Source organism: Lissotriton helveticus, chromosome 5_1 (genome assembly GCF_964261635.1).
Source record: "Lissotriton helveticus chromosome 5_1, aLisHel1.1, whole genome shotgun sequence".
NCBI classification, from domain to species: Eukaryota; Metazoa; Chordata; class Amphibia; order Caudata; family Salamandridae; genus Lissotriton; species Lissotriton helveticus.
The window spans coordinates 152936741-152952401 of NC_136065.1; the positions used below are offsets into that span (position 1 = coordinate 152936741).

At 43.7% G+C, this 15661-nt stretch overlaps 1 protein-coding gene across 1 annotated transcript in view; it reads right to left on the minus strand.

The window, feature by feature from the left end:
- OLFM1 (olfactomedin 1) overlaps nucleotides 1-15661 on the minus strand; it is a 217473-nt gene that overhangs the window by 144971 nt on the left and 56841 nt on the right. The gene's annotated exons all lie outside the window — the stretch shown is intronic.

The following is a 15661-nucleotide window of genomic DNA, read 5'->3' on the forward strand; positions in this document are numbered from 1 at the left end:
GCGCTTTCTAGGTTAGCTCACACTTTCATCTAAGACGCCCAGCATGTGCTCGCCCGCTGCAGCCACGCGACAGACAGCGCACAGAGGCGGCGCCTGGGCCCTGCGGGGCGCTTAATGGAAGCATCTGTGTCAGAAATCCCAGCATCTTGAGTTTCCTAATCCGGGATAGGGTTTAAATGTCCCCGCTTAATGTCAGTGATACATTAATCCTCTCCGGCGGTGCTGCCTGCCAGGAAAGCGCCTTCGTTCTGCTCTGATGTGAGCTCAAGTGGGGGAATGGAAAACGCCCCTCCCCGCTCTGGGACTTCAAGATCAGCACCCTCTTATCTCGCAGCAGCCACGGTGAGGAGACAATCTCTTAACTCCCCCCCCCCACCCTCCCCCTTAACACCCCTCCTTGTAAAACGTCTTGTAATCATTTGCTGTGAAAATGCACCCTTTGCCGTGGAGTGTAAATGTGTGTGCAGGGTTACAACTCTGTAGCCGAGATTCCGTACGAGAAGCGAATGCTTAAAATAATGCGCCCAGTTTCGAGAGCACTCCGACTACCGTTGTTAAATTAAAATTTCAGGACAATGGTTGATGTCCGCTGGGTGTTATGCAATTCCTCTGCAGCCTGAAATGAGTTACTCTGTAATTGTTATCTTCTGGCGCCATCCAGTGGAAAAAGCCGGTAGTGCTGCCGTTTTCCTCAAACCTGTTGGGAATGTGTTATGCATACAAACGAAACTGATGCGTTCGTTCATTCATGGTTCTGGATACGCATGTTTGCTCATGTCACCTTTTATCAGGTGGATGCCTCTCGTGGGAACATCCCACCTGCATAATCTATACAACATCGCTTGTCAAAGTCTTAGTTGTCAAATCTTTCCATTGAAGTGCCTGCATTGTTCATGAAAAGTATCTAATAAGAACTCGTTTCTGTGCTAGTTTTGCAGTCTTTCTGCAATGCATTTCAGACTGTTCGGTCAGCTCAGCTGTCACGGCAAATCTCAATGCACATTTCCATTGGTCCCAGTGTAGTCTGAATAGTCAGAACATGTTGATGCAAAAGAGAACCGGCAGTTGCAATGTATGTGATCTGGACCTCGAGTCATGGTATTCATAGTATCGATTTTAGAAAGAAAAAAAGCATTGGCAAAACCAGTAGGTTTCGCCTATGCGATACCGATTGGCAGGGCTTTAAGTGGGGTGAAAAAGTGGGGAGGTTTGTAAAAGTGGTGTGGCCTATATAATTAAGGGTGTGGCTAAAATATAGAAACTAAAATCCCCCGTAGAGTGCCATGCTACCCGCACATTTGTATACAATCACACTGCCTTTAAACACAACTCAATCGTAGCCATTATAAACGCCTGGATGTGACTTATTCAAAAGTATGCATTGCACAAAGCAATACACTACACAGAAAAATAAAAAAAAGTTATATCCTAGAAGAACCGTCATGCAGGCCCTCATCACAAGCAGACTGGACTATGGAAACACACTCAATGTAGGAATCATGGCACGCCTCATGATGAAACTTCAGAGAATCCAAACCTCAGCGGCAAGACTCATCGAAGACCTCCCCAGATGGACCCACATCACACCCCATCTCAAGAAACGACACTGGCTCCCGATTCAAAAGAGACGCCAGTTTAAGATGCTGACCCGCACCCACAAGGTCCTGCACAACAAAAGTCCTGCATACAGCAACAAATGCATGACTTTCCACCAACTGAACAGACCCCTCATTTCCACCTCCCTCTCCCTCACAACACCCCTCGGATCCACTGAGCCAACAGCAGAGGATGCTCATTCTTGCACCTGGTGGCCAAGGCATGGAACAACATCCCCTGCACCTCAGGACCTCACCATCGCTCCAGCTATTCAGGTTGCAACTCAAGCCCCTGTGGTTTGAAAGATCACACAATCACTCTGCAAAATTCTTCTCCAGTGCCTGGATCCCTCGCAAGTGACTTGCCGTGCTCTATAAATGACTGATTGACACTCTTAGGAGATGCACAATTAAGTAAAGCACGTGAAATATAGACATGAACAATATTACCTTGACATTTCTTTACACTTACTGCTTGACCTGACACCCGGAGGGACCCAGCCCACTTAAAGCCCTGCCTATTGGCATTGTCAATGTTTCTTAAAACTGTTGCACATATTGCATAAGTTCGCCTTGTGAAGAGAAATGTCAACGAAAGACAGTACTTCACTTCAGAATGGCAGACAGTTGAGGAAGGTATTTACAGCATTACTGCACTGCCTGTTGCTGCAGCCTAGAGAGCGCATTGGGAGTGAGTGTGCAGGGTGAGAGGGGGTGTAATTCCACACACACATGTGAATTGGAAATGAGGTGCAGCTTGGCAAGAAAAAAGCACTATGACGCAGCCCGAGTTGATCGCATCATATTGCTTTTTTTTAAACTATAAGTTATATTAAACAGCAGCCTGGCCTGCTGTGTAATATATGTTAAACGCATTGAAAAAGCCCACAGATCTTGAATAGGTGAAACATATTGGCTTTACCAATGCTTTTTTCCTTTACAAGAGAAAGCTAACTTATAACACTGTAAAAAATTGCACATAAAATGACTAAGTTTGAGCTCCTGACTCCTGGGCATGAGTTGACTCAAGGGCTGGCCCATCAGAATGAGTTCATTGAGCAGTGCAAAAGGAAACAGAGGCCAAGTATTCTTGTGTTAAGGGTGTAGTTTCTAGTTCCCCTCTACATGCTGGTACGTGCGGCCTTGCCTCCCATAACATGTCAGAAATGCAAAACAAATAACATGCCAGAAAACGCAAAGGCACATACACTGCTGTAGAAGAGCTGTTCTTTCAGTTGATACAATTTAACATCTTGGATGCCATTCTGAAAAAAACAGGCATATTTCACTTTACTGTTCCCAAAGCAAAGTGTGGAAACTTTACTACCTACATTGGCTAGAGTGTTGTGCATTGATATTAGTAAAACAAGCAGATTTAAAGACAGGCAACGCAATCTAAACAACACCCATTGGGCAATCTCATGAAAAAGCATTCCAATACGCCTGACCTCTAGCACAGGTGGCTCATGCACATGAAGCGTGTTTGGGTCGGATCACACCTAATACAACTCCGCTTGTATGTTTGTGTAGTCAAATTTCAGAGGCAGTGGGCCAGGGGCAAAAAATAAACCCCACCATCACTCAATAAATATAGCTGCTAACTTCAATAGCACACAAGATGCAAACCAATGACGTTTAAAGCAAGTAAAAAAAAACAAATAAACAGAACCAGCCATCAACATTTGTCCTGAAACCACACAATAAAGCAGAATTGCACAAATTATGCTGTAACAAAACACTAGGGGCGGGGTTACGTGTTGCTCGTAATATTCTGACCCTTGCGTAAACTACTATTTACACATGGGTTGTATTTATGAGTTTAAAGGTATTTAATGCATCCGATAATTATCGGATGCATTAAATAACTCAAAATTTGTTAAATTTCAGCAAGTTAAACCTGCCAAAATGTAACAGTGGAAAATATACAGTATTTACTATATCATGCAGATTGTGTCGCAATAAACACCAAAATCCACATGTTATTCCTCATGTGCTTGGTATTATTTATTGCACCCGATAAATAATGTACCCTGTGGTATCATTATTTATCAGAGGCAATTAATAACGCCTTAACTCGCAATCAGGGCCCAAGACGCGGAACCCGGCACTACTATAAAAACCAGTATCTTTGTAGTTACGTGTTAGACCTAGCATCTTTTGATGTGGTTTCCCCAGTCTTTTTGTTTCCATCGACTGTTTTTGACTGTGTGCTGGACTTCATTTTTGCTGGCTTTAGGACCCTGAGCACTGTACCAGTGCTGATTAGTGTTAACGTGCAAACGCTCTGTGTCAAAACTATGATGGTAATTGGTTTTCCATGACTAGCATATTTGATTTACTAGTAGGTTCCTAGTACAGCGCACCACATGTGTCCAGGGCCTGTAAATCAAATGCTGCTAGTGGGCCTGTAGCCTTGATTGTGTAACTCACATGAGTAGCCCTTAAAACATGTCTCAGGCCTGCCACTGCAGAGTCTGTTTGCGCAGTTCTAAACTGCCATGTCGACCTGGCAAGTTCGTCCACTTGCCAGACCCCAGCCTTCTCTTTTATTACATGTATGTCACCTGTAAGGTAAGTCCTAGATAGCCCCATATGCAGTACACAGTATATTTAAAAATTAGGACATGTACTTTTGAGTTTTACATGTTGTGGTAGTGAAAAAAATGCAAAAATTGTTTTTTCCTACAGCAAGGCTTATTTCTCTCTTAGGTTAGCATTGGAGCTGCCTTGTACAAGTGTATCTTCCAATTGGGAGCTGATAACAAATTGGAGTATGCTGACTCTGGACTCACAATTTAAAAACACATGTTTTTTAAATTGCAGGTCGAAAATGCCACTTTTAGAAAGTTGTGGAGAAAAGGACCTTACAGGCGTAAGGTGGAGTTCCTGAGCACTCCTTTATGCTAGGTATATGCTCGAAAGTAAACAAGGGTATTCAAATGTTCAAAGTTTTATTCACTTTATTGTTTCAATTTGTTTTGTTCATACTTCTGAATCAAAGGTTTTCCCTTAATTAAAGGTGATTCATGTACAATCATTACTAGATGATTCGATAATCAAAAAATTCAATACACCATGATTATACTTACATCTCGGGCACTGCTATTAGTAATTTCGAATATCTCCCACTTTTCCTCTAGATTATGTGGACCCCCTGAAGAAGAGCTTTCCCGCTCGAAATGCATCGGGGATATTGATATATGTTTCCACACATATAATCATGGTGTATTGAATTTTTTGATTATGGAATCATCTAGTAATGATTGTACATGAATCACCTTTAATTAAGGGAAAACCTTTGATTCAGAAGTATGAACAAAACAAATTGAAATAATAAAGTGAATAAAACTTTGAACATTTGAATACCCTTGTTTACTTTCGAGCATATACCTAGCATAAAGGAGTGCTCAGGAACTCCACCTTATGCCTGTAAGGTCCTTTTCTCCACATTGTTCTACTGCCCCTCCCGGACAGAAGGGGTTCACCCTGCGCACCCTAAAATATTTGAACTTTATTGACCACTCAAACAAACATACCGATTACTTCGGAGTGCAGCGGACCTCATTCCGTTATCTTACTTTTAGAAAGTTGTCATTTTCTTACTTTAATCATTCTGTGCCTCTGCCTGGCCCTAAAATACACATCTGAGTTGGATGACAGGTCGGCTTTGTGAATTCCCTCAAGACAGCCACACACAAAGGGAGCTGAGGTGTGACCTGCATATCTTGATAGCCCATCATCAGGCTGATAGGTCTTCCTGAGCTAGAATGGTGGGATAAATTGACACTTGCACATAAATACGTCTGTGCCTGTAACCACAAAAAGAGCTGCATACGCCCCGTAGTGTGTCTGGAGACAGGGCCAGGAATGGCAGGGCCTTGTGCACTACAAAGGCCTCTCTTTGATGTCTTCCTACTTCAAAGGATACAATGGGTATAGGTACTGGACCACTGACACCATATACTCAGAACACTACAGGACTGACGACATTTTGCCAGGAAGGAGAGCTGTTGTACTGCCAGGAGGGACTGCCACTTTGCTGTTTGCTTTGCTGTGTTGGTCTGGTCTGCTGTCTGCTGCGTCTTGCCTGGGAGTGAGAGTACTGGACTTTCTCTTTGCATCCTGCTTCCTAAAGTTTTTCCAAGAACATGAGTTGAGCTTGCTTCCTGTTGGAATCTCAGGGCCATCAAAGACTTAACCTGCAGCACCTGGGCTCCGCTGCAGAGAGAGTCCCACTCTACCAAGTGGTACAGAATCCAGCTACTTTGCACTAGGAAGTGAGTTTGCTGTTCTAAACAAGGAGAAAACAATACATCAACTTAAAGTGTGACATTGGAGACAGCACCGCTCTTCGACCCTACGCTGCTGCCTGCTCCGGAGCTGTGGTCCCCACTCAATGATATGACCCAGACTTACAATGCAGGTCCGGATGCCGCCGCAGCACCTCCAAAAATCCTCTTGAGTACCATGTCAACAACAGCCGTGATTCCGGACTCCACCAGAGCCCATGTGGCCCTGTGGTGTGACATCGGCACTGCCAGTTCGACATCTCACAGCTTGAGCTTTTAAGCTTCATCGACCCCGCACCATCATAAGGTAATCATGCCTCGCCACTGCTTCACCTCCCCTGTGCCTAACAAAGTCCCTGGGCACCAGCAGCTCAATTACTCTTCCCACCTCCGGGAACCAATGCCTCACTTGCTTCAGTGATACCTCACCTCCATTTTGCAATGCACCATCCAGAGCATCAACGTGCCAGTGACCTGAATAGCAGAAAGGAACCTATGCCGCACCGGCCTCAGAGACGCCTCACCTCCCCGGCTCCATGCAATGTCTTTGTTTATCTCCTAACTCCAAGGTACTGTAACCAGGGTTAGTGCAACTCCATAGCCGGCCCACGCTCCATCACGGTCAGCCCGAAATTGTGGTTATGGCTCCGTCAAGCACGTCAAGAATAGCCCCAGCCAGAGCTATTTTTTTTAAACGGTATAACTGCAATTAAAATTGAGAAATTCATTTTTTGCTTTGTGTAAGTTGGGTTTTTGTCATTTTGGTCTTATTTTATTCAGATAAATATTGGCTATTTTTCTAAACTGGTGTGGTTTACTTTTGTGGTGCTACTGTGTGTGTGCACACATACTTTACACATTGCTTCCTTAGTTTAGCCTGACTGCTCTGTGCCAAGCTATCCAAAGGTGAGCACAGCTAACTTTTAGCATGTACTACACTTACCCTGAGTAGAGTTTGGGTTCCTCCTAGTACAGGGTGGATACTGTAGAGGCATGCACTCATTCCTCATTTAAAATCCACCTAGCGGCAGATTTGCGCCACCGGAGCATCACTTGTTTGACGCTCCGGTGGCTCAATGTGACACAGAACATTTCGAAGGCCACGCAAAGACACTTTGTATGGCTTTTCATGGCTTTGTAAATATGTGCCCTTTTCACGCAGAACACTCATTGAAAGGGGCTTTCCATGGGTGTTGCTGTGGGTGTTCCCACTCAACACCCATGGAATCTGAAGCATTCCCAGATTTGCAAGGAATCGCAAACCTGGAAATGCGTCAGTTGCTAAAGCCACTCCAGGGTATGGCGTTAGGGAGGTGCAACAAGGAGAAATATCCTTATTTCTCCTAATTTTCTCCTCTTTCTATGTGTTCTGCATTCTGCAGCACACATAGAAAGAGGAAAACACCTCTCATGATTGTTTTTGTGCAGGGAGGTCTACCTTCCTCCACAAAAACAATCACCCCTACAATTCAGACACCATTGCACCATGACGCAAGGGTGTTGGCTCATGGCAGAACATTGTGCACCAGCGCAGGGGAAAAGGACAGGAATGCGCAGGATCTTAGAGATACGGTGCATTCCTGCCCTTTTCTTTTGATGCATGGCAGTGCAGCAAAATTCCCAGCGGCACTGCCCTGTGTCAAAACCTCGTAAATGAGGCCCTGAGAGTGAATTCAGAAAATTAAAAAAAGAGCACCTGCAGGTCAGTAGAAGGACACCGGCCACAGGAAGTTGTACTTGGTTCATGCTCAATGGCAGGGACAAAGACTGGGGCGAAGAGTGAAGCCCAGGAAGAAGCTGGAGGCAAGGAGGAGGCATTGACCAATAGGAAGCAAGAAAACATAATGACATGGGAGCAAGCCATTGGCAAGTAAAGTTTAGTATTTGGCACTTGCTCTAAGCCCCGTATAGGATTGTTTTTTCGATTTACAAGAGAATTAGCGAGCATAGTACAAGGGCTGTGCAGGCGAAACCTAAGAAGGCTAAGGATCTGAGCTTATGACAAATAGCTCTGCAGCAAGCACTCAACCTTCTAAGTTTTCCTAGTAAATAATTATAATGTCCAGGAATATTTCGAATTTCCTTTTCTCCTTCTCTACTACCTTCATTTTAGCTAACTCTAAAATTCCCTGAATTAGAGCATCAAATTAGTCTGCCATTTGGAAGTTTCCATGTGTTAGTAGTATGACACCTAGCCAGAGGAGAACTAACTTTTGTTTTCATAGTCCACCCCCTTTCGCTGCTATATCCTTCTTTTTAACTTGCCTGTCTGGCTTGGCCAAAACTGTGCTGCAGGCTTGTGCTGGAGTTCTCCCTTTCTGCAGGGTCACCCCCAAACCTTTCGCCTTCCTCCCCCCCTTTTTGCTGAATATTTTGTTTTGGGGCTTTACTACTCTGGGCACTTTACCCCTGATAACCGATGCTAAAATGTATGTGCTCTCTACTTAAAACATAGTAACATTTGGATTGTCCACAATAGGCATATTTAATTCACTTATAAGTCCATAGAAAAGTGCACCACATGTGCCCAGGGCCAGGAAATTAAATGCTACTAGTAGGCCTGCTGCACTGGTTGTGCCACCCACTGCAGATCCTATGTGTGCAGTTTTAAACTGCCATATCGACCTGGCAAGTTAACATACTTGCCAGGCCCAACCCTTCCTTTTTGTTTACATGTACGTTACCCCATAAGCTAGGCCTTAGACAGCCTGAGGGTGCACTGTATTTAAAAAGTAGGACATGTAATTTTCAGTTTTGCATGCCCTGGTAGTGAAATACTCTTAAATTCGTTTTTTATTACTGCAAGGCATATGTCTCCCACAGGTTAACATTGGGTTTACCTTGTTACGTTTTATAAGTGTAATTTTCAATTGACAAAAGATAAACGTTTAAAGTTTGGTGTGTCTGAACTTACACATTAAAATCCCAACTTATGGTAAAGTTGTTTTTTAAGTTGCACGTCTGAAAATGCCACTTTTAGAAAGTGGGCTTTTTCTTACTTAAACCATCCTGTTCCTCTGTTTGTCCGAATGCACATCTGGGGTGGGTGACAGATGGGTTTTGTGCATTCCCTCTAGACTGTCCACACACAAAGATAGCTGAGGTTTGCCTGATGGTTCATTCACATCCAGATGGGCCATTAACATCCTAATGGATCATCGTGGGCAAGACGGGAGGGAGGAGTTGACACTTACACCTGAATAAGGCTGTGCCTGTCCCCACACAAAGAGCTGCATACCTCCTGTAGTTAGTCTGTAGGCAGGGCAGGGAAGAAAGGGACTTTGTGCCCTTCAAAGGCTTTTCTTTGAAGTCTCCCCCACTTCAAAGGCTCAAATGAGTATAAGTAATGGACCTCGGACACCATGACTTCAGTACACTTCTGGACCTGAGGACATTCTGACAGGAAGAAGGGCTTCTGTGCTGCCAGAAGGGAGTGCCACTCTGCTGAACTGCTTTCCTGTGGTGGCCTGCTACCTCTTGCCTGGAAGTAAGAACGGCTGGACCTGCATCTCTATATCCTCCAAGAACCTAAGTGACTCCAAGGGCTTGCTGGCTTGCCTCTTGTTTTGAAGTCTCAGGGCATCAAACGTCTCCTTCAACTGTGCTTCAGCTGCTGGACTCTGCCAACTGTTAGCCCTGCCCTGCCAAGAGGTGCCAATCCAGTCCTGGACCTGAAAATGTGTTATGCAGCTGTTTCTCTTCCAAACCCATGCATCATTGCCTTTGCGCTGATTAGAACCTCTGCATCTCCTTCGACGCCAACACTGCGCCGCTTCAAGGACATCCCTGCATGGCTCAAAGATGACGTGGGACTTGACTGTGAGTTTTATTGATGCATTGCCTTCTGCACAAAAGGGTTTAACGATAATGTGTGACCAATTTGCGTGGGCTGATGATGACGCATCTACCCGACTGAATGACTTGGAAATGACACATTGTGCTTTCGCCTTTGATGCATCCTTCGGAAAGGTACTGTTCTCAGTGGGGCCTGCATGGCTCCTGTATATGAACCTGCTCCATCGTGGTTAGCTTGCACTATTGGATTTACCCCGGTCAAGCGCGAACATATGTGTCCACTTGGCTGGTGAACCGCCGTGTTGAATGGAGACCCCGCGGAGTGACTGGGCGACTGGTGGTGCATTGCTTTGAATTTTCGATTCCGGGATTCTTGTTACCCACAAAGAGCTACTTGTGACAGTGCTACACAGAGGTGTTGTTTCGCCATTTTGAAGAATTCCCCTACTTAATGAGATTACACGAAGGGTTCAGGCTGATTGGATCATCATAAGTTCTATTCTCACCCTGTCCTGAGGAGGCCAAGATTGGTTGAAAGGCCGAAACGTGACCACTTTGACACTTTCCATAAAGAGGAGTCTGATCTAATCTTTAATTCAAAGTGGAATTATATCCATTGACACATTCCTTACATTTAGGTTCTATATCTTTTTTTGAACCGATTGTGTCTGACTACCTCGATGTGTACTTCCTAGAACAAATAGGAGGGCACTTTTTCTGGGTGAAAAGGGAATTTTCTTATGATTACGTGTTTTTTGTACACATTTTGTTTATTTGTTTCTCTTTGTTGTATATATCTGTGTACATATGTATGTATATTTGTGTATAATGTAAATTTCAAATCTATAGAAATTAACAGATAATAATTCCCTGTGATTACGATAAATAAAATATGCAATCATGTCTTCAAATAATCATGATGGTATCTATATTTATAGTATAGTGGATGAGTGGACAAGTGTCCCTAAAATAGGAGAATTAACAGTCCCCTATGATTTAATTATTTAGATATCTATTCCTCCTTTTCCATCCCTTTAGTTTGATTGCATATGTCCCCACTTGGCGCATTATGTTTTAAGGGGGAATATCCTTTTCAACGCGGATGTTACCCCGCAGTGCTTTTACGACGCGTCCTTTACAACGCAAGTCGTAACCATGACTTGCGCTGGTGGGCGCTAAAGGATAAAGAATAGTATATTTACTATTCCAACACCTTCCCTACTATCCACGGGGACTGGTGTTAGAATAGTAAATTATACTATTCACTATCCGCGCCCAACAATGCAAGTCGTTGTAACGACTTGCGTTGTTAAAGACGCGTTGTAAAGGCACGCGTTGAAACGGTACGCGTTGTACCGTCATACATCCGGTTTTAAGCACTATATTTCAGTTTAATCTTTAAAAAGTCATATCTCTAGTTCTACCTATTGGATTTTTGTGTTACTGTAATTAAAGTGTTGCACAAATACTTTACACATTGCCTCTTAAATTAAGCCTGACTGCTCTGTTCCTAGCTATCAGAGGATAAGCACAGGTTAATTTAGATTGTGTATCTGACTTCCCCTGACTAGGATTTTGCTCCCTACTTGGACAGAGTGCAAACCTCCGCCAACTAAAGACCCAATTTCTAGCAGCTTCTGATCTAAAAAAAAAAAAGACATTTTGAGGTCCAAACCATTCTTCCATATCTCTTGGTCTCGATTATATAATTGCTCCGCTAGTTAAGGAGATCCCCTGGTTGGGCATCAAGATCAAGATGAATTCCATCTGAACTAGGCTGTTGGAAATGTGAGTCCATTGATAGGTCTGCCAGTTACAGCAGCATTCCCATTAAAGAATGTCATCATCTTACCTAGAGAAAAGTGACTAGATTTGCAGCACTGAACATTTTTGATGGTTTACTAGGGATCCAGGACTTTTCTCCAGGGTAGGTTCAACTGTACACTCAATACAACACTAACCTCCCGACAGAGAAATACTGCTCCGCATCCATCTCATGTTCCTCTTTATATCTCCTATCCCAGCCTCCATACTTTTACGACTCTTCCAACATTCACGTGAAATCTTTTCCTTGCGTGGGGAGGATGGAGCAGTCTATGATGTCCTGTGGGTGTGCAGCAACCCAATTTGAAGTTGCGCTTGGCATCTATGCCCCATCTCAACGATACAGCTATCGTCCTCTCTGACCTTTGTATAATGTTTTTTAATGGGGTGGTCCTCCATTATTGCCGCGCTATCCTCCTGAGCTCCTTCTGCTTTACATTTTCACATCACAGGTGTCAGATATGTAACGCCGACAGTAATTATACAGGTGGCGGAATGATGGTGTTATAAAACCTCTATACTGCTCAATAGCTCTACCTTTTCTGACTTTTGGGTGATGCTACCCTTATCCAAGGCTAATCCAGGCTTTCTGTGTGCCACATCCACGTGGATTTCTTGAGAGTAGTTCACAAGATGTTGGCCTCAGGGAGTGATATTGATGGAGACCTCAGCCCCAGACCAAGACCATGGGTTTCCCAGGTAACTTTAGTATCCAGAAGAGCACAACATGTTTTTAATGTGTCTACAGGGGGTTTATATACATCAAGTTTCAGTTTTTATTTTAAATTTGGGACTAGGCTTGCTTCAGAAAAATAAATAAGTGTACACCTCACATGGAGCGAGGGAGCAGACTGGGCTGAAGAGTCTGTCTCTCGGTGTCAGTGTCTTATCTCACTCAAAGAGTACTCTAACGAACTATCATGATAAATACTGTCATCACCAAGCACAGATCAGCATCTATCCTTGTCGATGGACTCTCAGAGGAGGTATAGCACCATTATATTTGAGGCGTTACATCGCTTGACAACAATATTGTGTTCCATTCAACAGCCTAGCAAGTGCAGGTAGGTCTAAGTGAGTATATATGTAGGTAAGAATAGTAATTAAATATGTGCCTTGAAAATGAGATAGTTGCAACATTCCATTAGGTCAATATTATCAACTTGAATATGGTGACATATACCCCTCATAGGATATGTGTAAAATAGTCCATAGTCCATAGTCCATAGTCTGTGGAGCTGTTTCAACTACAACTTAATTTGAGCCAGTAATTTCCGGTGCTATTTGTCAACAACGGGACTTATGACAGTCTACCACATAGTGGCGCTGTACATCTAATTCAGATATGAGGACAACAACGGTTGTTTATTTGTTCAATATACAGTAAAAATGACTGATTCCTGCCTCCAAAGCCATTCTTATAGAAATGGGGCCATGGAATATTCTGACTTGTTGCACTTGGAGGCGTGTGATGATTAATAGTTGTGTTGGTACTGTCATTGGCACTGCTGGCAGGGGCATTAGATGTTTCAAGCAGCAGTAGCCTCCTGGCGAGGGCCCTGGCACTTATATTTTTGCAAATTAAGCACTGGTTCAACAAATCAAAGCACAACACAAACCATGGACTGACTTACGAGCTTTAGAACAGTGATCTAACCCAAAAACTATTTAAATCAGCATCAAGGGAACTTGCACTTTCTATATTTTATTAAAGTGTAATCAATATTAACGTAAAAACCCTGACTGGACAATGATCTTTACTATATGTGTGGTAATTAGATATGTTGCACCGATTCTGCCTCATCCTTCTCACCACATCTCATGCACAAGTACCTGTGTAATCATTTAACCCATCTCAATGATCATTTAAGTAGCAATTGTTCTATCTTGAGGCTGTCCTAGCTTTGCCCTAGATGGAGCCACAGAGTTATTATAAGTGCAGCTTATCCTCGTGATCTAGAAAAGGTTAACATTTACCCTTCAGTGCAGGTCCAACCTTGCCTTGGATTGAACCCAGATTTTTACTGCATCTAGCTTTATTGTTGACTTCAAACCAATATATGCCCTTGGGTGAAAAGGGCCTGATTTAGAAACAAACAACAAACTAATCAGAGTACCCTTTCCGAAAAATTGACAGTCTGCTGCCTTATTTAGTGTCGGGCTGGCTGTTGGCTTTCCTGTGGCGGTGCCCCCACTGTCTCTGCTGTCAGAAATCTTATTATTATGAAGGAGGGGCCTTCCTGCCCTATTTAGAGCAAATAGTCGGATTTGTTTCCTGTTTATCACTGCAAGGAAACTAGGCAGAAAACTTTACCTGGTCTGTGTAATGGCCATATTTAAAGAGCATTTTCTACTTTAAACTTGGATACAGGCTGAGCTTTGCTTGGGAGGCAGGCCCATCTGTAATATGGATATTAAGGGCCAGGTCATGCTTTGTGCTTAGGGATATGAACATCCAGGGGCAGATTGACAAGCCCCTTGAGCCTCTTTTACGCCACCGTTGCTTCACTTTTGTGACGCAGCAGCGGCGCAAAAGATGCACCATGGTGCGGGGTACTTACAACGTGACGCATCTGGGAGATGCGTCACGTTGTAAAGCCCTGCGCCAGAAGGAAGGAGGCGTGCCATCGTGTGGGGGGGCTTTCCGATGCAGGAGCACCTCCTAAAAGTGGCTGAGTGAAATCTACAAGATTTCACTCAGTCACTTTTGAGCCCATGCTGCGTCAAAACCCTGCGCCTGCTTGAAGCAGGCGTAAGGATTGACGCAGCATTGTGAGAATAGGGCCCCCCAGAGTATTGCTGGAACTGCGTTGTGCTTGTGATGCAACTCCAGCAATGCGCCGCCTTTACGGCACAGATGCGTCACGCATCTGTCCTTTTTTGCCCCATGGTGCGCCGCATTGAAAATGTGACGCTTCCATGGTGGTGGAGGCATGGCGCACAATAACTGGCGCAACCCTTCTGATATGCAGGGATGCGCCAGTTATTATAAATCTGCCCCCCAGTGCTTTATTTGTAAAAGAATGAGTGCTGGAGCCCAATGTTCTGCTAGGAAGCTCGCAGCCAGCACTGTTGAAGGTTGGCACAGGAATGCCAGGCTGAGCAATTCTGAATCCACCCAAGACCTCTATAATCCTCTACAAGAAACTCCCTTCCCCTTAACTGACATTTGCAGGTTTCTGTTTTCTCTCCTTCTTTCAGTTGTGTGTGTTTTTACCATTCTTGCTCTTGGTAAATGTCTGAAGAGGAAAAATAAGTGTGGGTCCGGAAAAATAAGTGTGCCCCCCACCAGCAGCCATGGTGGGAATTATGCACATAATCTGCTTCTTATTCTGAATTTTGATTCCCTTCAGGAACATGCTGAAACCAGCATATTAATCACAAACGCGCATAATTCTTGAAACCAGAATCCTTATGATAAAGTGTACATAATACTCCTGCTTTTTTGCACAAAAGAGGCACCCTGTCAATATCCCAATGAGTTATAATCTTGCCCATACATAATTGCCAAGGTTTTCTCAGAATACTATTAAAAATGCTGAGGGTTTGAGTTTGCTTTCTTTAAGTGCACGTGATTATTTATTTAAAGAATATACAGATTTCCCACAGGAGAGAGCTTCAGTGGAGTGAGGAAGTGCGAAAGGCAAACAGACTGAATCATACCAGGCACTCGATAGTTTAATTTTAAATAAGCAGCCTCCAACATGGCTGCCTCAGTTCAGAGTTCTGTATGGTAGTCATTCGCCCTTACTGAACATATATGAGGCCTCAGGCCATAGGCGCGTGGGCAGGTAAGGGGAAGGAAGAGTACAGCACCAGGAGCAGAAATTGATTCATTTACTCGTGTAATTAAGTGCCAAATTTGACCCATGTTAGATAATATTGTTTAAATGTAATTGTTTTGATTCCTATATTTCCTCACAAGAACTAAGGGGTATATGTAGGTAGCCGTTTGCGATTTGCAAACGCCGAAATTCGCCGAATTTCGGCTTTTGCGAATCGCAAACGGCGTTTTGATATGTAGGTGCCACTTAGCAAAATAAGGAATCGCAAAAATTGCGATTCCTTAAATGCTATGTAGGGGTGCTTTAAAAATTGCGATTTTTGCATAAGGAATCGCAAAATACCACCTACTTCAAGTAGATGGTACTTTGCGAT